Source organism: Ascaphus truei, chromosome 1 (assembly GCF_040206685.1).
Source record: "Ascaphus truei isolate aAscTru1 chromosome 1, aAscTru1.hap1, whole genome shotgun sequence".
Lineage (NCBI taxonomy): Eukaryota > Metazoa > Chordata > Amphibia > Anura > Ascaphidae > Ascaphus > Ascaphus truei.
In genome coordinates, this window is record NC_134483.1 from 167,234,362 (window position 1) to 167,254,099 (window position 19,738).

General features: G+C 41.8%; 1 protein-coding gene and 1 long non-coding RNA gene across 3 annotated transcripts in view; one reads left to right on the plus strand and one right to left on the minus strand.

Moving 5' to 3' along the window:
• The window catches only part of LOC142493619 (uncharacterized), a 30,143-nt gene extending 14,545 nt beyond the window's left edge, over positions 1–15,598 (plus strand). Inside the window, exons 2-4 of the long non-coding RNA XR_012801164.1 lie at positions 570–657; positions 12,899–13,056; positions 15,387–15,598. This is a non-coding gene — a long non-coding RNA (uncharacterized LOC142493619). The remainder of the gene's footprint in view (positions 1–569; positions 658–12,898; positions 13,057–15,386) is intronic.
• The window catches only part of TRPM3 (transient receptor potential cation channel subfamily M member 3), a 514,687-nt gene that overhangs the window by 245,075 nt on the left and 249,874 nt on the right, over positions 1–19,738 (minus strand). The window lies entirely within an intron of this gene.

The window sequence follows — 19,738 nt, forward strand, 5'->3', positions numbered from 1 at the left end:
TCAAGCAGTCAATCAGAAAGTATAATACTTACTTATACTTAAGTACAATATCTTTCATGAGAGTTACATTGTTTGACTAAGACCTGAAATACAAATACTGTACTGTACTGATGTTTTTCTTTCTACAAAAGTTTGTTCACTCAAATATTTTATATACAGGATTTCCTTCACTTAAGTACAATTGGGTCATATCACACCTTATGGATCTTTCATTGCAATGTATAACGTACATAAATACAAATAGGCTCCAGCCATGTGCCAGCTGCAAAGCAATGGGTTTGCAAAATGCAATGGGGCCATGCAATAGCCAGCACGGCAGAGCCCATGGCCATATCCTGAGTCAGAAAAATAAAATGCTATACTGGTGACCCAGTTCTCTTAACACAAAATCTATACTGCCCGAGATTTATTATTTAAAATTAATTAAAGTTTACCTGAACCAGGGGGAGGGGGTTTCCCATGGTCCCCCGACATTTCCCCTAGTTTCCATGGTCCCCACCAGCTAAAGTGGTACGTCCTCCAATTATGTTGCTAATTAGTCTTTATGCTGTGTTTAATTCATTTTCTAGGTCCCTGTTTGGTTCGTTTTGGATTATTGGCCATTCCTTCGGTTATTGGGCTGCAAAGAAAGCGATAGAGCGCCCTTACGGAATTCAGGTAGGTTTATATTCAGGTTCATAAGTTCTGTCATTGGGGGCTTAAATGGGATGAGTTTTTACAGTGGTTACTTATATATAAGGCTCTTGTAATCCATGAAGGAAGTAAGAACATGAGGTATAAGAAAGCAATTCAATTCATACATAGGGACAGATTAATCAATCCACATTGTGGGGTATTGCCTACGGATCTGGCATTAACTGCCCTTGAATTGAATGTGTTGAAACGCTGAAAATAACTTTCAAAGAATAAACCTTCAAATAATAAACCACCCACACCCTGTTTATTTTGTGGAACTAACTCACTTATAAACAACACACCAACAATTTTTTATCTAAAAACTGCAGAAAAAAGAGTGGCCTCGAATTTGAAATAAGAAAATTCGGATAGCACACCCACTAGATCCTCCAAAGTCTTTGCAGTAATAGGGGAACGGTTATCTTTTTTTTAACCTTCCTTCACCATCTGCTTTATGACAACATTTTCCATGACATCCACATCCCCCTATAATGATTTCCCCCACCAAGCGCCTATCCAGAGCTAAATATGACATACTCAGTTAACTTACAAAATAAAAGATAGCAAAACTCTAAACAAGTCTTCTCGGATTTCCGTCCCACCAAATTTATCTCTGAAGGAGCACTACTCCCCCATGTAGACCCAATGAAGCCAAGGATGCTGGGAACAAAGACTTCCTCAGCAGCACATCTTTGCCTTGGCAATCAAATAGGATTGCGGGGCACTTTCCAAGTCCTCTAGGACCAGCTGCCTGAATGTGTGAAACTGTAGGTGAGACAAACTATGTTTAGCTTGAAAAGTAATGTAATGATGTAATCATCTCAAAACGAAATAATGCGACAGCCTGATTATTCGGAAAGACTTTGCAGACATTTAAATAATGGCTAAAACTACACTCGTGTTATCTTAGCAAAATAAAGCACTCTTAGGCCGCACGTATAGTGCCTGCGACGGTGACGGATGACGTCACCCGTCGCCACCCGCGAAAGTTGAATTTCGCGTTGCAGCGACGTCGCTAGCGACCTGGCCATTGATTGGTTCAGAGGCTGTTACATGTGGCGACAGCCTCTGAAAAATCAAATTTTTGGTCGCGACATCGCTCCCGTCGCTCCGTCACGTCGCCCTTACTATAAGAGCTTGCGACGGCGACAATGCATTTGTTTTGGAGCGACGTCGCATCGCCATTGCAAGGCGCTATAAGCGCAGCCTTATTCCTAATCCTATGTCCCCTAATTTCAGTAGCCACTAATTTCACCACTATTGGAATAAAATTCCTTCACCGTCAAGTTATGAACCAAACTCTCTTGGAAACACAGGTCTTACCACTTGCCAGCACACCAATCCCCTTTGAAAATGAATCCAAAGCTCATGGAACCCGCAGCATTAGTAAATAACTCTAAATCAAAATAGTTTTGACTCTTTTACGTACTGTACATCCACACGACTGCCCATTATAAAATTGCACAAAGGAATGCCAAGCACGAGGCCTTTTTACATTTTTCATTTAATCCTAATGTGATGATTTGAATGTACAGCACCAGCCAAAATCCCGGCAGCGATAATCCTCCAGTCAGGCCAGCCGCGGTCGCAGTAACGCAGCTTGCCCCGGTGCAGGACACAGTCACTCGTGCTACAGTACAGTACATCTGTAATCCTTCCACCAAGGGTACTGTGTGTGCTCCCATTTAAATATTTTTTCTAATAAACTTCAGACCTCTTTACACATTGTTAAACAATGATCCACCGCTGGTGTGGCACAGTATACAGGCATATGTGCACTTTTGATATAGAACAGAATGTTGGCACAACAGAATGATTTGGAATTAAATATGTCATCATTTTCAATTTAAGAAGGCCCTGTTCATAGGCTGATTTAATAATGCATTAAAATGTATTCTTAAATGTACTGGTAGGATCAGATGGTACATTATTTTCTTATATGTTTTGTTATTTAAGAATTTCAAATTCATTTTCTCATAATGTTTCTTTCCCCCTTTATCAGAAGCTTTACAAACGAGTTTTTCATCTCCCTTAATTTCTCCAAGCTCCATCCTTTGATGTTAAGTAGTGTGCTGGAATCAATGGTAATTTTCTGTATGTCAGCAGTGACTAAACGCATAAAGATCTCTACCACAGGGATATTAACAAAAGAGGGGGGGAAATGTGGAATGGGATTTGAAATTAATTTTGGAGATAACAGCATTCTCAGCAAATCCTCATCTGTATGTTCTCAGACTACAATTCTTCCAAGGACCAGATCCTCCACAAAGGGCTGTTTACTCACGAATCGTAACATATTGTTATCAAAATTGGTCATGGACATTATGCTCCATGAGATTAATGTGAGTCCACAAAGTTTATTATATGCAAAAACAACAGCCCTTAGTTATCTCATTACCATAGATTTAATGGCAGAGAGGGCGATACTTTCAATTTTGTAGTTCTTCAGTTGTATATAACCTCCCGCCAAATAAATTAGGGAGACATGCCTGTGCTGAAAAAGGAGCACACCTGAGGTACCTGGCTGGGATATATGCTAATATATGCAAAGTGTATTTAAATGAGTCCACTCCCACACTTCCTAAAAGGATTTTCATACCAACTACAGTATACAGAGTTGATAAGCCTAAGGAACTGACCTAACGACTGGAACTGTGTCAGACAACAGACTAGAACCCACAAGCAGGGCTTTTCTAGGCCACAGCTCTACGTTTTAATTCCTGAATCCTCATCTCTGCTTTTAAAAGATGACAGAGTTTCTGACACCTGTACGTTACACTGGGTTGTCTCTATGTTATTATTTTTTCATTTTCTGTATTTTGGAAGAATAGGGTTCCAAAATTAAATTCACAAGTTGTAATGTACACCCTGTGCAGTACGTTTATTTTCCCATTGATTCTTAAATCCTGCATCAGTGTCTCTAAACAAAAGCAAAAACTGAATACTTAGACCACAGGGAATAACCTTTGAAGGACATTTTTCCCCAAACCATAATCTCCCACCATAAATGATATAGTAATCCTTTTACCACCTGTAATTCTTGAATACATTCAATATGACCCTGTTATGCTCCCCCCCCCCTGCCTGCCTGCCCCACCCCCATGCAGGAAGCCTTCTAAACTTTATTTTATTGCTATATTGTAGATGAACCACTTGGACATTTAGAAATATATTTTTTAGATGTTAATTATGTAATTACTTGCTGCACTACTGGGGGAGCAAGTCTTTTTTATGTGTGACTGATTTACAGCATACAGTTTGTATTGTATTGTGTCAGCTTAGAACAGGGGGACTTGAATATACAGTATAGCTGTACGAACTGTCCAAATTATCCACCGATCACATAACTGTTGCTACCCTGGTGCAAGCCCACGGGGAAAGGTGTTCTATCCAGTCACAGCATAGGCCATTCAAAGCATGTCCGCACACCTCAAAAGGCGGGGAAAGGAACCGCTCAAGACGTCATCCAAGTGACCACTTGGAGCAACAATCATGCTTTGTCGTAGTTCAAGCCAATTGCTTATTTTCTGGCAAGTTTTTTTTTTTATAAATATAGCCTAGCCTTCCGGCCGCTACTTCTTTTTCTTGGGCCTTTCCAGTGTCAGTCCTGTTAGGTGCAGGCAGTGGAAAGGTTAATCCCTTCTTTAGGCTCTGTGTGTATTACAGACTTGGACACAATTCTGGTATCCAAGGACAGGCCTAGCAACCACCAGAGAGTGTCTGCCTGAGAGATGGATACTGATTGGTTCATCCAAAAGCAGTGCTAGCCAATCAGTATTCAACCTGTGCTGTTATGGGACAGGGTTCCAACCCCCAATCTCAGGTTATAAATCCTGACACTCTCCTAAATTCAGTTGAGAAGTTCTGGAAGGAGAAGAATTCTGTTAATCCTGATCTTCCTCTACTTGTGGAGTGAGGAGAATCTTCCTCCATCTCCCCAGGGGATGGGAGGAAAGAGTAACAGGCCTGCAAGGGGGCAAATGCCTGCATTAGGGCTCTGACCAGCAAAGGGGAATGAAGAGAAAAGGGATACATCTGTGTGCTGTCTGAATGTCATCTATCTGCAATAAAACCAGTTGTACCCAGAATCAGTGTAATTAGTGCCTGTTGCTGTATAAGAAGAACAAGGTGTCAGAATGGCCCATCCTCTGTCCCTGCAGAGAACCTCTGCTGACTGGAGGCACTGCATCACTGAGGAATAAGGTAACCTGCACCCCTGTTCTGGCTCTCCCCACACCATCGCGGAGCACTCAGCCCTCCTGTTCACCAACAGGTCACAGCCCAACACATCTAGAAGTAGCTGAAGGACGCATACCCACCCCAATCTCACTTAGGGGTAGGGGAAACAGGGCTACAATAAAAAATAAAAAAATAAAAAAATCTGAAACTGTAATTCACTTTTCTTTAATATATACTCTATTTTACCTTACTGGTTGCTTCTTCTCTATAGTGGATTTTCCTTTTCCTTGAGTCATTAAGTTGCAGTGTCCTTTAGTGCTCTGTACTATTTTCTTTTTATGTTCCCTTCCTTAGAATTATACAATGTACTCCAGCCTTTAACAATGTCACTGCATTTACATACACCATGGCGTTTCATTATACACTTCATTCGACTCTTTCAGTAATATCTCCTGCCTATTCCTATCCTGCAGTCAAACATCTTGATTTAACTTTAATTTCTTAAATCACTGAGGCAAAGTGACGGCAAGCCTGAGATTCCTTGTTTAACCTTCACTGTACAATATCTTACTGATGGACCTGGTACTTACCAGGTATATCATGAACTAATGTTAATCTTTATGGGTTTGATCGGGCTGACTGATTCAAGCGGCCAGACTGATCAAAACGGAAGTAGAAATCCCTGCACTTCCATTTCCTGCACCCGGGGACTGGCACTGGAAAATGTATTTAAAAACATCAGCTACAGTACTAGCCACTTAATTGAATTTTACATTCAGACTTTGATGTAATAAGATTCCCTTCAAGATGCAGTTGTGATTATTTGTTTCATCCCCTAGCTAATAAAATGCCCTAATACAAACATGCTACCTTTTTGTGATCTAATATATTGATCCTATTTTACTACACTAACATAAAGTTTGTTGTATTAAGTTCTGGGAATTCTTGAATAACCATAACCCATAACTTGCATTACCTCTCACTTCGGTTACACAATAACCATGGGAAATTTTTGATAATTTACTATATCTGTCAATCTCTTTCCAGCCTAGATATTTCAGCAACTTTAATGCATTTTAAATAAGCCTTTTTTTACATTATTGGAATTCAAACATTTTAATAATGTATTTTTACTTAATTTACTGGGGTCAAAATATATTTGTTATCCGCTGTGTTAATAATGCATATTTTATTTCACTTGCTTCTAGCAACACACAGTACAGTATATCTTGCTATAAGAAAAGGCTTACAGTGGAGGTTCAGCTTTGCTTCTAACCTCTGGGGGAAATTGTTGAATCATAACTCATAAGGGTTCAGTCTTCTGTACTAAAAATGCAAAATTACTAGGTAGTAGAGGAGTGAAACTTCTTAGGATTTTTTTTTTATAACTCAAAGTTTTATTGAATTTTTGGTACAACATACAAATAATCTAAATCACAAAATGTACGTAGGAAAAGGAGAAAGCAGGCAGCGCACTGCCAAAACCCCCCCAAAAAAACAGGAGGAGGCTCAGGGGTTAAAAAAAGAAAAACCTTTTATTTCATAATGGGATCAAACAAAAAAAGCCCCCAGATATCTCCAACAGCACCACACCTACGCGTTTCGGGCCGTATGCCCTTTATCAATAAATACACCTTGATAAAGGGCATACGTCCCGAAACGCGTAGGTGTGGTGCTGTTGGAGATATCTGGGGGCTTTTTTTGTTTGATCCTATTATGAAATAAAAGGTTTTTCTTTTTTAACCTGTGAGCCTCCTCCTGCTTTTTTGGCAGTGCGCTGCCTGATTTCTCCTTTTCCTATGGTCATCTCAACTGGTGGATCGCACGCCGCTCATAAGGATATACCGCATAGGACCGCACTGTAGGTTACAAGGAAAAACTAACTGTTAGTTACTCTGTGGGCTTACGTTTTCTTACTAAGTCAGCGTTTGGGATACAGATTATGCTATGTATGTGTGCCTGTGAGCACTAGGCACTAATCCCTGTCCCCTGCAAGGGATGCTACACCATACAGTGACAAGGTCCAAGCGGTTATTTAGTTATCCATGAAGGGTCTTTCTGGTTTTTGAAGCGCCGGCTACCCATACACAAAATGTACGTATGCTTTTTTTGAAATCTTCAAATAAAGAAAGGGGGGGAAAAAACCTAACTAGGGGGAGGGGGAACCTGTATAGTATCTTCTAGCACAAGCTAGAACCTCTTCATATATGCCTAGAACCTTGTCCCCTGTGTGGGCTCTTCTCTGGTCTCTGCCTACTTGACCAACATCGTCACATATTAATTTAATAATACAGTATGTATCATACATCTTCTTCACCTCCATCCAGGGAGAACACATTTTATCCTAGTAAAGCATAATTGTAGCTATACTCACCCCAGGGATATCTGTTTGGGCTAGCCATGGTAGCTGTATAAGTCCTTGATTAGGTGTCCATACTGAATGATTATCAAAGTCCAAAGTCACTTGGATCCAATTAGAGATGAGTAGATGAATCAGCACATGCCCCTGAAGAAGCAAAAGGATCCGTGAAACGCGTAGGGTGGAGTTTCCCCCTACTCCCACGGGTGTACAGGCTGTGCAGAGGTTACGTGGTCTCCTTCGTTTTCCATCGTCAGTGATTCCCCAAAGACGATACGTCATATCTGGTTTCTGTCCGTGTCATCCACGCTTCTCGCGAGAGAAGCAGCTGGTCATCCATGAGATTTGGGTGATCCAGAGCAAGGAGAAGGGAAGTAGGACACCTCACTGAGCTGTGTACCACGCTAGGAGATCTACGTACCCCACTTGGACCGGAAGACGAAGCGTGGGGACACGGAGACGGCTGCTGTCAGCGGGAAGTGCCTACCCTTGTGATTTCATCACGTTACACTGCGCATGTCCTACTTATATCTTGTAAGTAGGATTCCAATTTTTGTCTGTCACCGTGAGGAGAGGAGCTGTTTATAATCAACATTGTTTTTAATAAATGTCATTTTTGTTCATCTCACCTTCTTGCCTACATTCTTAGGGAACTCACCACTCCCTATATCCCTTAGCCATTGCTGATTTGTTATAGTGTCACACTATGTATTTTTGTTTCCCTTTCACTTTTATGTGCTGATTCATCTACTCATCTCTAATTGGATCCAAGTGACTTTGGACTTTGATACTCATTCAGTATGGACACCTAATCAAGGACGTATATCACTGGTATCATTTATTTGTTACACTATCTGATAGTTTATGATGTATTTGATGTTTTGATGCACATTTAGTTAATTCATTTGGCGCCGTTGGGTAACACCTTTTTCCATGTTCTTCATCTGGCTAGGGTAGCCAGAGTTACCTTGTTATTGGTGGCTTTCTCACATTCTTACATCACAATTTTGTTTAGATGTGGTTTATTTTATTTTTTGTTTTTCACTAACCATTTCGGTTTATAATTACTTAGATTAGCGCAGCACTACACTTTTTCTTTTTTTCTTTTCTAGCCATGGTAGCCACACTTTTAGAAATTTAGTGCCAGAGTCGTTAACCAAACTTGTCAAATTTTCCATCTGGCAGACAAACCAAATTATTTTCCAAATCTTGGGAATGTTTGTAATCTCTAACTGTTTCCATAATGCTGCGATCTCGCACCTAGTTGCCTTTGCAAAGTGTGCGATTAATTTAATGTCAGACCTGGAAATGCCTGGTAGTTTTCAATTTAATAGAAACAGCCAGTGGTCTAATGGAAGGGTGAGGCCCAAGATCCTCTGTAGCCAATCTCTGATTTTTTCCCAATGTGGGGCAATCTGAGGGCAGGACCACAGCATATGTAACATGTCTGCCGTCTCTCCACATTGTTTTGGACACAATGGGGAGTAACCTGTGACAAATTTTGATTATATGCGTTCTCCCTTAACGTCGTGCCAATTGAGCTTTTGGCTACCGAAACAAAAATCTCACCCCACTCTTCTTGCTCTAGTACTTCCCCTAGGTCTTCTTCCCACTGAGACATATACCTCGTTTTTCTGCAGTACTCAGGGCTAGAACAGGTCACTTCTTTGTACATTTAAGATGTAAGTCCACTAGTGTCCGTTTCTAAAATACAGAGCTTTCTAAATTTGTTAATGGGGGCCAGGGGCTAAATTTGTCATAAAATGCTCTTATCTGGAGGTATCTAAAGAATTAAGAATGTGGTATGTCTTTTTCTGCTCTAATTTGCTCAAATTATTTTATTTCTACCCGCCAGATCTTCTAATCTCGTAATGCTTTTCTATTTCCAAATTGTAAAATCTTTACTAACCATCCCTGAAGCAAAATCCGGATTGTCCAATATGGGGGCCATCAATGATTTTTTTTGTGGTTAAAGCACATTTAAGTTTCACGGCCTCCCAGATTGATAAGGAATTGGTCATTGAGGAATGCGGTTTACAGTGATTTTTGACTTTCAATTTTGATAAGCAAATTAGATTGTGCAATTCTAACGGAGAGCAGAATTCTTTCTCCGCTTCTACCCGTCTTTTCAATTTGTGGTCTATATGCCATTGGGGGATTTGACATAATTGGGCCGCTTTGTAATAGGACAACAAGCAAGGTAATGCTAAGCCACCCGCCAGTGTCGGCCAACCCATGATCCCTTTCTTTACCCTCGGTCTTTTGTAGTTCCATATGAATTTGAATATTAAAGATTGGAGGGAAATGATATCTCTACATACGACCGGCACTGGAAGAGTTTGAAATAGATACAGAATCCGAGGAAGCAGATTCATTTTTATGCAATGGATTCTACCAATCCATGATATTTCATACGTGGACCAGATTTGAATGTCTTCCTTTAGTGTCTGCAGCAATTTGGGAAAGTTCCCCTTATATAAAGATTTATAATTGTTTGTAAGATGAATACCCAGGTACTTAATAACCTTGTGTTGCCGCGTAAAGTTAAAATTGATAGCTATGAGTTTTTCCATGTCCTTCGGTAAGTTTATGTTTAATGCCTCGGATTTTGCATGATTGATTTTAAAGCCTGAGATCCTGTTGAATCTCTCTAGTAGACATAATAGATTAGGCAGGGAGGTCAAAGGCCTGGATAACATCAATACTAGATCATAGAGAGCCACTTTATGCTTTTGGTTTTTAATTACAATCCCCGATATATCCGGGATAAACCGATGCCATGCCTATCTATTCTGTGAGTGGCTCAGTGTGGAGCCAAAGTCACGCCTTTGTAGAGCATGCCCCTACTCTTGAATCCACCAGAGGGAGGGGACAATGTAACTACCAATCCACAGTGACTATCAGCACTGAAGGAGGAGCCGGATGTGAGCTGCCGCACCTTCAGTTCCTCGTGGATAGCAAGAAGAGCAGAGCTGTTTCCACTGCTATTGATCTATTGCCAGTAAACTATCTGACTATGACCAGTAGCTGCAACTTTTCCCACTACCAGCTATTGGGAGGCTTACTGTAGTGGAGGTCGGAGGGGAGCGCTTCTTGAGGTGCATATTCCCATGCTGTGACTTCCCAGATGGGGAGGTCAGCTTGACAGCAATATGCCCTTGGTGTGGGGCCAGTTGCTTGAGACCAGCGCTGCTGTGCTAAGCAGCCTTCAAAGACCATGAAGCGGCCAACACGCAGACCAGTGTGGCCGAGACTAAGACCTTGGATGCCGATGCTCCAATGGGCCCGTGTGCCCTAGCGGACACTCCAGGGGGCCCGTGTGCCCTGGTTCCAGAGTTGGTACGGACACCAGAGAAACCAGGTAAGGTGACTGCCCAGAGTGAGGAGGGGCTGCTACCGTTGGTGGCGCAGGAGCGGGACTGCTGCCTACTGATAGCCACTGACGACTCCGAGATGCTCCTTTATCTCTCCCCCGTGGATGTGTCCCTACCCTCATCGGATGGTAGCAGCGGTCAAGTGTCCGTGGTGATGTGCCTGCTGGCATACCCGTCTACCGACGCTGTGTAAGAACCACTAACCTGCGGTGCTGAGCAACAGCAGAGCCCGACCTCCACAATGACATCACGGCGAGCGTTGGTGCGGCCCAAGCAGTGGAGGACCGCCACGCCCCATGGCAGCTCCCTGCGAGACGACTGCAGCAGTGCCAGCATCCGATTCAGAGAGCCAGCGGAGCAGTGAGGATCTTCACCCTTACTTTCTACAGGCTTCAACGGAGGCTTCCGGCGAGGAGGTACCGGCCAGTGCCTGCTCCGATGTCGAGGACAGTAACGCCCTTCTGACGCGTCCGGATGTCGACGCACTTCCGGTGCGGTACCTGGATCTATACTCGGATCCCGCGAGACCAGCCAATGATGACGTCAGTACCAAGGCGACCACCGGGCGGACGAGGAACTGCCCATGCCCGCTTCAGTGAGTACCACTTTGTCTGAAGAAAATGTGCAATAGTGCTTTAGCCAAGTTAAGGGCTGGGGTCGCAGGAGTCCTGTGGACCCAGATTTTTCTATTGTACAGCCCGTAGTAGGCTGAGGTAGGCCTAAGTCAATGGACTTAACTAGAGACATTGAACTAAGGCCTCCAACCCTGTTACTCTTGACCCACCACCCACTGTTGCTAGGGCCAAGAACAATACCACCAGGGCCTGGAAACCTAAGAAGCCTTTCAAACCATCTCAGGACTGGAGAGATTGGGTTGATTCAGAGGAGGGGTCAGATGGCGAGATAAGTGCTGCCAGTAGAAGCTCTTTTGGGGGAGACCACTGCTTCATTTAAGAACGAGACTTTGGGGGTGTCTTCACAGATGACTTCCGAGACTGATTCGGCACAGGCTGTACCTGTAGTTAAGACACTACCATGGTGGGAACCTATGTTCCAAGGGTACGTCCCTTACATGCACAGGACTAGGTTCCTGCTTATTAATGGCGATATAGTAGACCATTGGTGGGCAGAAGGGAAGTTTTTCCCAAAGGTGACTGCCAAGGCCATTAGGAGGAGGGAACAGGAGATCAAATTGGGAATTGTAAAGCCCATGGGCTGTTACCAGGGCAGGCCTGCGGCTGCAAGCTCACTAAGATTAGCCGGGCTGAGCGGTTAATTGTCCAGAGATACCGAAAATCCCATGGGTTGGCTGTCCCTCAGCCTATCATGAGGGAGATTGAGGAGAATAGGGAGCAGTGCTTAAAGGATTTTATAAGGGCATACATCACTTCTAAATGCCGGCATTCTATTTTACAATCCGAAGACTGGATTACATACTTAATGGGAGTATGGAAAGTGGGGAGTTCTATATACATTGGAAAGGTAGAGTACCTGTCCAAGCAGAATCCCAAGAGAATGTTCTCGGTAACAGTTCCTGACCTTATGGGTGCGCATGTTAGAAAGCCTGACCCATCATATTATTATTAGTGGGGTATGAGGTTCTCCATGTTGGGAGTAACCGCACTACTTCATCGCTGTAACAAGGTGTATGAGATTAACTGAAATGCATTAACATGTTGTTATGTATTGTGTGCTGTGTTCCAGGTTATTCATCTGAAGTATGGTACCTCCAAATTCGCTTCAAGTGTGGAAATTGGATTTCCACCAGAGGGAGAGTGTAGCCATGCCCGGCTTGGCTACTAATGTACCCTGCCTGACATATAAGTCCTGGTATCAGTGCAGGCAGTGTTAGGCCCAATCCAGGGTTTTCCCCATCAGCAGCAACTCCCTTGAGTGACAGGGGAGGAGGTGGGCTGAGGCCTGTGTTCTTCACAATACGGGGCTCAGACCTTGGACCTTCCCCCTCAGTACTTAAGGGGCTGCACATTTAAATGTAGACAGTTGTCTCTCCACCTTGACAGAGACTGGTATCACACAGATGTGTTCAGGGCTCTGGCACCTTCTGCCGCCTCCCCTCGGGGAGTGGGGGGTGAGTACCATACCTCTGACTCTATTAGGGAGTCAGAGAAGAGTTCGGACTGACCTTGGTGCCCTTGGCTAGGGGGGAAGTCCAGGGACCATCCAGAGGAGGAAGGGCCAGAGAGAGATTTGCATGAAGTGTATGCTGATTATCCTGCCTGTTGCAAGAATAAAGACCCCTCTTGTTAAAATATATACTCCTTCCTGGTGTGTAATCTATCCGGGGGAGTAGTGTGTGTTCTCCTGCAGGGATTGCCTTCACTTTCCTGGAGCCTGCAAGGGATGGAGGCGCCGACACCAATAAGCTCAAGACCTATCATCTACCCCAGAAGCCTGTCCTGATGTCCCCACTACCACCGGCGGACTCCTCAGTATCCTGTAAGCCAGCAGGTACCAGCACTACACACCTGGTAGCAGGGCAAATCTCCCAGAGGGTGGGGGAAACACCGCTACGTATGCCACCAACAGAGAATTGTGTCGCTTCCAGCAGGGAGCACAGAAGACTAGTCAGGATAAGAATCCTAGCTAGAAAAGAAATCCACAATTGCACTCTATAGGGACAACAATAGGTGGGACAAAATATAAACCCAAGCTAGTAGCCTAAATTGCCAAACGACGCAAAACAAAAAAAGTTTATTGGCATATAATAGGGAATACAAACGTAGAGGTATAGGGTAAATATGTGAAAATATTTCATCCAGCAGGGATAAAGTTCCAAATGTAAGCAGCAAAAGATTAGTTTTTGGGTGAGATTAATTGCTCACACAATTCATAATTGCTTAATTTAAACGTACTGCCATAATTGTGAACTTTAGAAATATTTCAGCGGTTGTACAGTAAGTGAAAATATAAAAAATTAAAAGTAGTAAAAGTTTCACATATGGCAGTTGCCCCTTAGTTTTACCCACGATGCAAAGCTGCACAGAGGTGGCTCTAGGGCATAGCTACAAAAACGAATTGCTTAGAACTCCAGCAGGTGCATATTTGACCCATATTCATTTTGATCGTAAGCTGAATTATTAGATCTAAAATTCATTGGTGTTTTGCCCAGATGCCGAAATCTCCAACTTTGGGTCTTTGGGATGAAAAGACCTGAGGGGTTTAAACCGTTCAGCACTGAGCTTGCTGGTAACCTCTAAAGCCTAAGAACTATTGGAGTATTTGACGTTAGAAGTGTCCAGACAATTTTAAATCAATAGGATCCCCCTGTAGTAATACGATTAGTTGTTTATTGCTGATATAGACAAATGGACTAATTAAAGCACGGGAACCATAGAACTGTAATTTATATGACATACTTTTCCAAGAGAGGAATTAATAAACTGTATTCGGTGTCACATGAATTAGAAAATGGGGCATGTGTTGTTCTCTAGGTGTCTGGACAACAATGATACCATATTTGGCCATTTTACAGGAGATCATTGGCTTTCCAGAGGGTGGCCGCATTATAATTGCTCATGGTTATTATTACTAGTAATATGCTCCGTAGCTGTAGGGAAGCCATGTCACATTTATCAGGAACAATTAATGTGAAATCAATATGAGGACCTAGTGACGCAAACAGCTTTAAAAACTATACAAGTTAAAGAATAAACAGGAGAAATAAGTGAACATTCTATTTATTGATGATATGTTGATTTTCACCTTAATATGCAAGATAAAGTAAATAAACATAAAAATTATGGCTACAGATTTAGCAAGACGTAATCTCTCACGCTTGCACCGCACCGAAGGATTAATGCTGTGGGGGCTCCCATTCAGGTGCAACCGCCGCAGACACTGTACCCAGCGCCATGGACTTTTAACTGTTCATTTGCAGCGCGGGGGACAGTAAGTCTTACTACATCTGTATGCCAAAAATAAGTAATGATAGGGCAATTGATACCACAAAAAATACATTTTAGTGATGATATCCGTATTTGTAGTATTTTAGGTCAAATTAAGGAAGATTAGATGACCTTTGATTATCAGCAATAGATAGATAAATATCAAAAAGGTATATTCCAATCACCCCCCCCCCCCAAAAAAAAAATTCTACTCATTATACCATTAACCAAATGTAACGGATTAACCCCTTCATTGACAGAGGGATGTATAGAAAATCCTAACCCAACTCCAATATGTAACCTGATCACCCATTCAAACCCTAACACTACATCAGCACAAAATCTAAACCCCGTCACAGTTATTGAAATAAAACATGGAACTTTAGTTCTGCCTACTTCTATGCAGTAAACCATAGCTGTAAAATGTCCTTATTTCTTTTTCTTCGATTAACTCAGCATCACAGTACTCGGCATTCTGTTCTCACCACTGAAAAAGGAATGTTTATTTTGAAGATAAATACTCACAAAAATTCTACAAAATGGTGACATCAAATAAGTAATAATATTCTTAAAAATGGTTGCATAGTTTTCTGTTTCTGAGTAGAATCCTTGTATTTGATCTTAGTATCACGATGTTGAAACTTCTCTCCATCTTGGTGTTAACCCTCTCACATCTTTTTGGTGTAATCCCGCTGTCCTCCTCCTGGTGTAAGAATTTGTGTTGGCAGTAAGCCAGAGCTCCTGCACCATGCATTTAGGCCCAGATTATGGTGGCCACTTGCTTGCTGCAGAGTGTGCAGCTGTCTCCCCAGCATTCTGTAAACATGCCCAGCAGACAGATTCTAGCTACTGTTAGGCGGGACATTGATGTCACTTCCTCTTCCTCCGTTTCAGCACAAATTCAAGATGGCGATGTCAACACAGCAGAAACGGCTAGTACTGCTTTTGATGGAAAACAGTCACTTTAAAACAACATGTATTTCCAGGAGACAGACTTAGGGCACCCAATGAATGTAGAGAGAGGGGAAAAAAGGTGAATTTCTCTCTTCTCCCCCCTCACCTCTCTCTCCCTTCATCACCTCTCTATCCCCCCTCACACCTCTCTCTTCCCCCCTCCCACCTCTCTCTAAACCCCCCCACCTCTCTCTTCCCCCCCACCTCTCTCTTCCCCCCCACCTCTCTCTTTTCCCCACCTCTCTCTTTTCCCCACCTCTCTCTTCCCCCCCACCTCTCTCTTCCCCCCCACCTCTCTCTCCCCCCCACCTCTCTCTTCCCCCCCACCTCTCTCTTTCCCCCCACCTCTCTCTTCCCCCCCACCTCTCTCTCACCCCCAACCTCTCTCTCTCCCACCTCTCTCTTCCCCCCCACCTCTCTCTTTCCCCCCACCTCTCTCTTCCCCCCCACCTCTCTCTCTCTTCTCCAGCCCTCACCTCTCTCTCTTCTCCAGCCCTCACCTCTCTCTCTTCTCCAGCCCTCACCTCTCTCTCTCTTCTCCAGCCCTCACCTCTCTCTCTTCTCCAGCCCTCACCTCTACTTTACTTCTTCTCCATACACAGGTGCATCAGCGCAGTTCCGGTTTATATATCTATACAAAAGTGTCTATTAATTTATGAAAAACGCCTACATTTAGCTTATAATAGTAATGGTGTGGTACCTTAGCAACTGGTTGTGTGATTTAAGTATAATGAATAAATTCGCAAAGCTAAACATTTGTATTCGAATACTGCTGTGTATCAATATATTATTGCGAAATGTATGCTATTTGATCATTTTATGATATCTATACGGGGTATATCTGTGGGTATTGTAATAAACTTACTTTATTGATTATGTTTATATTGTTATAATTTATTAAAAGTGTTATATTTCAATTTGTTTTGTTGTCGTTTATATATTTTTTACTACAATTACATTATTGTCTAATTTTGAGATAGATTTATTATATATTATATACTTCACACCGGCTGATTGTAAAGAAGATTTAATGAAGTGAACAAAAAATCATTTATTAACAAGTGCAACCAACAATGCAAACTTTTGATAGGTAACAAAACAGCCATATAAAAATGTAAAATAATAATCTTTTTAACATTGTTTGTTAATTACATGTTATTAAAGTTTTATTTTTAACCGTTGTTCGCAGTTTTGTATGGACCATCTAAAGAATTAACTATATATAATTATTTTGGTCTGTAGTGCACCTATCAAAGGGATTGTTTGTGTGGACTGTATCTCTTTGATACAATCCATCAACCTTATCATATATTGGTACATCTGTATTTAGGGATGTAAAAGTGTTACATAAAATTTTAAATAGATGGTTGCTGTCAATTTGCATATCAGACTGTCTAACCATACTGATTGCATGGGAACTATGCCACAGTCAATAGGAATAATATCAGCGATGGACTTAATAAAAGTTAAAGAAATATAAATAAATCCCATCACTCTCTGGTTTATTATAATGACTGTAAACATAGACAAAAGAGCCTGGTTATTATGTTCAATCTGTTTTTAAGAGTAGGATATTAGTTATTTTCTAGGTTAGCATGTGGTGCTGCACTAAGACATGAAAAAATGCAATAGATAAATATACTGAAAAATCGAACATTACAGTAATAGCTTTTTACATTCGCGAATAACCCTTATTTTGGCCTTCTGTATTTCTTTACAAGTAGGTCTTGTGCAGATTACTTATACAGCATGTAAAACATTTTTCTGCCTTTTCTTAGCCAACAAAATATTTCATTTCTCCTTCATTACACTCTCTTAGATGATGAGGGATTGCTTTTTTATCCTTTACAGATGAATCCCTTTTGCTGAAGCGTATATATTAAAAGATTTCACATACTATTAGGGAACTTCCCTGAAGCCATTCTGAGAAGTACAGTTGTGCTAACAATTGTGCAATCATGGGATGACAAATGTGAATGCCTTAATTGGTCTACTGGACCTGAAAGATGAGCTTGTTTAGCAATGTCACTTCTAATACATTACAGCAGTAAAGAACAACCATGCAGCCCATTTCCCACAGATATCTTCAAAGCCCTATAGTCTGCCATTTGAACCATTGTTTAATTACCTTTGGCACAGGCTTGAATAGCCATCACATTGCCAAAAGGAGAGCAACCAATTAATGCTAAGGCTTTAGGGTAATGTTCTTCAGCATGTTATATGGGGGCAGATATGGGAAAAAAATGATAAATAGGAGGGCCAGGGTTAGCCTCTCTGTTTTAGGGGGGGGGGGGGGGGGGTACGTAGTGGCAGTGGGAAGTGCCAATCATTTGAGTGAAGGGTCAGTCACTTGGGAGGGGAGGGCAGTCTGTAACTGTTGGCTGCCACTGTCATGGGGGGGGGGGATAGGTGGTCAGCGGTCTCATAAGCAAAGGCATTTGTTTCAGGCAGTAGGAGATGTGGCACAGGGTCAAGCAGTGGAAGCACGTTAAGTATTAGTGGGTTGCAGTTCTGCCTAGGAGTGATTCTGGTCGCTGCCTCTGCTTATCCCTGGGAGGGACCTATTTTACAAACCCCCCAAATAATGATGCTAGTTGAACGTGGCTGAACCACAAGTATTTACACAGCTGTAATCATGCACCTTGTCACGGTTAAGGGAACAGTAAATCTGGACACATCTGTATACTGTATATATATCCCCTGAAACCCACTTTGAAACAACTCAAGGAGAGACACCTGTGCACAAAATGAGATACTTGGGCTATATACTAGTAGGATATGCAAAGTATATTTAAATGACCCAAATTAGCATATATCTCAGGTATCTCAGGTGTGCCCCTTTTTGTGCACAGGTGTCTCTATACGTGTTGTTTCTCTCTCGACCCATATTTCAGGGTCTGAATCTTCTGGCCAAAACGAATGTTAGAGCGATTGTTGATTAGAATGTGTGAGTAGTGGCGACAAGCGGTCGAACGAAGGTAGGCGCATGTCACCTTTCACCTTTTCAAACCAAGTCATGAATACTCGCGTGTGAATAAACTCGACGTCTGCAGCAAAGTCGAATGTCTTCAAATAATTTGCCTATCTCTATCCATAAGAAAGAAGGTACTGTAAAATGACACACCAACTATGTTTCATGTGTACCTTCAGAATCTGGGGCCTTTATAAGAGCAAGCCCATTAAAAAACAAATATTGAAAATATAATAAAGGGAAACAATTAAATGGTGAATACATTCCCTACAATTTTAATCAATTCTTCAATTATTTAAAATGTGTTGAATTGCCAGTTTAAGTCAGAAAAACTATGGGGGGTTACGTATCAACGTCTAACAGCTGTCAAACTGGGGCAAAAGTAGATCAAAAGCATTGCACCAGATTCATCAAGGTAAAAGAGCCCGTAGTATTACATGAGATTTGTTTGCTTTGTTAAATGTGGTGCATTTTTTTTTTGCTCCAGTTTTGAAACTGTATTGCACAATACATTGTCAATGTATCACAGTTTCCCAATTTAACCAATATCACCAGGTATTCCTAACTGAGGAAAGAGTGTAGTAGATTCCAATGAAGTAATGATCCGCTTGGTAATAGAAGAGTGTGAGGCATGAATGGACTTGACAGATTTTTGGTTTTCACTGAATCTTGCAGAGGGTTTTTGTCACTTTTACAAACCCTAACCTTACTTTATCTGGTTTACTTTGATACAGAAGATAATTGTCAGAATATGTAACCAGTCCTGAGCATGGCGTTAATAGAGATCACTTGGTAAATAACCTCCAGGCATGTTCTCACAGTTATAACAAATACTCATTCTGTCTGTGTCAATGAATATGTTTAGGTCAGCAAACGTTTTACATTTAGGGAGTGTTAATTAAGAAAAATAAGCCGTCTTACAGGTCCTATCTACTGTGATGCAAGTGCCAGCAATAATGAGCCAAAGCTAAGATTTCTGTGTACATGCACACAAGGTAGGGGCTGCATTTTATCCAGGGGACATTTGCTCAGGAGTTAAATGTCCCACCCGCAACTTGTTGAGAGCCATATTACTCAGGTGTGTAGTCTATTTCATTGTGAAACAAGAAAATAGTAAGTGTCTTCATGAAAAAAAACAACAACATAATTTAGCTACATATCAATAATAAGGTTTTAGACTAGCATGCACATGAATCCTAATTTTACTATACATACTGTACACCAACTAACTCCATGACAGCTGTAGGATAATGATCCAGTTCTGGGTTTCTATTTCAATTTGTCCTTCTGTTAACACATTTCAGAGTAGGAATTTAAGAAA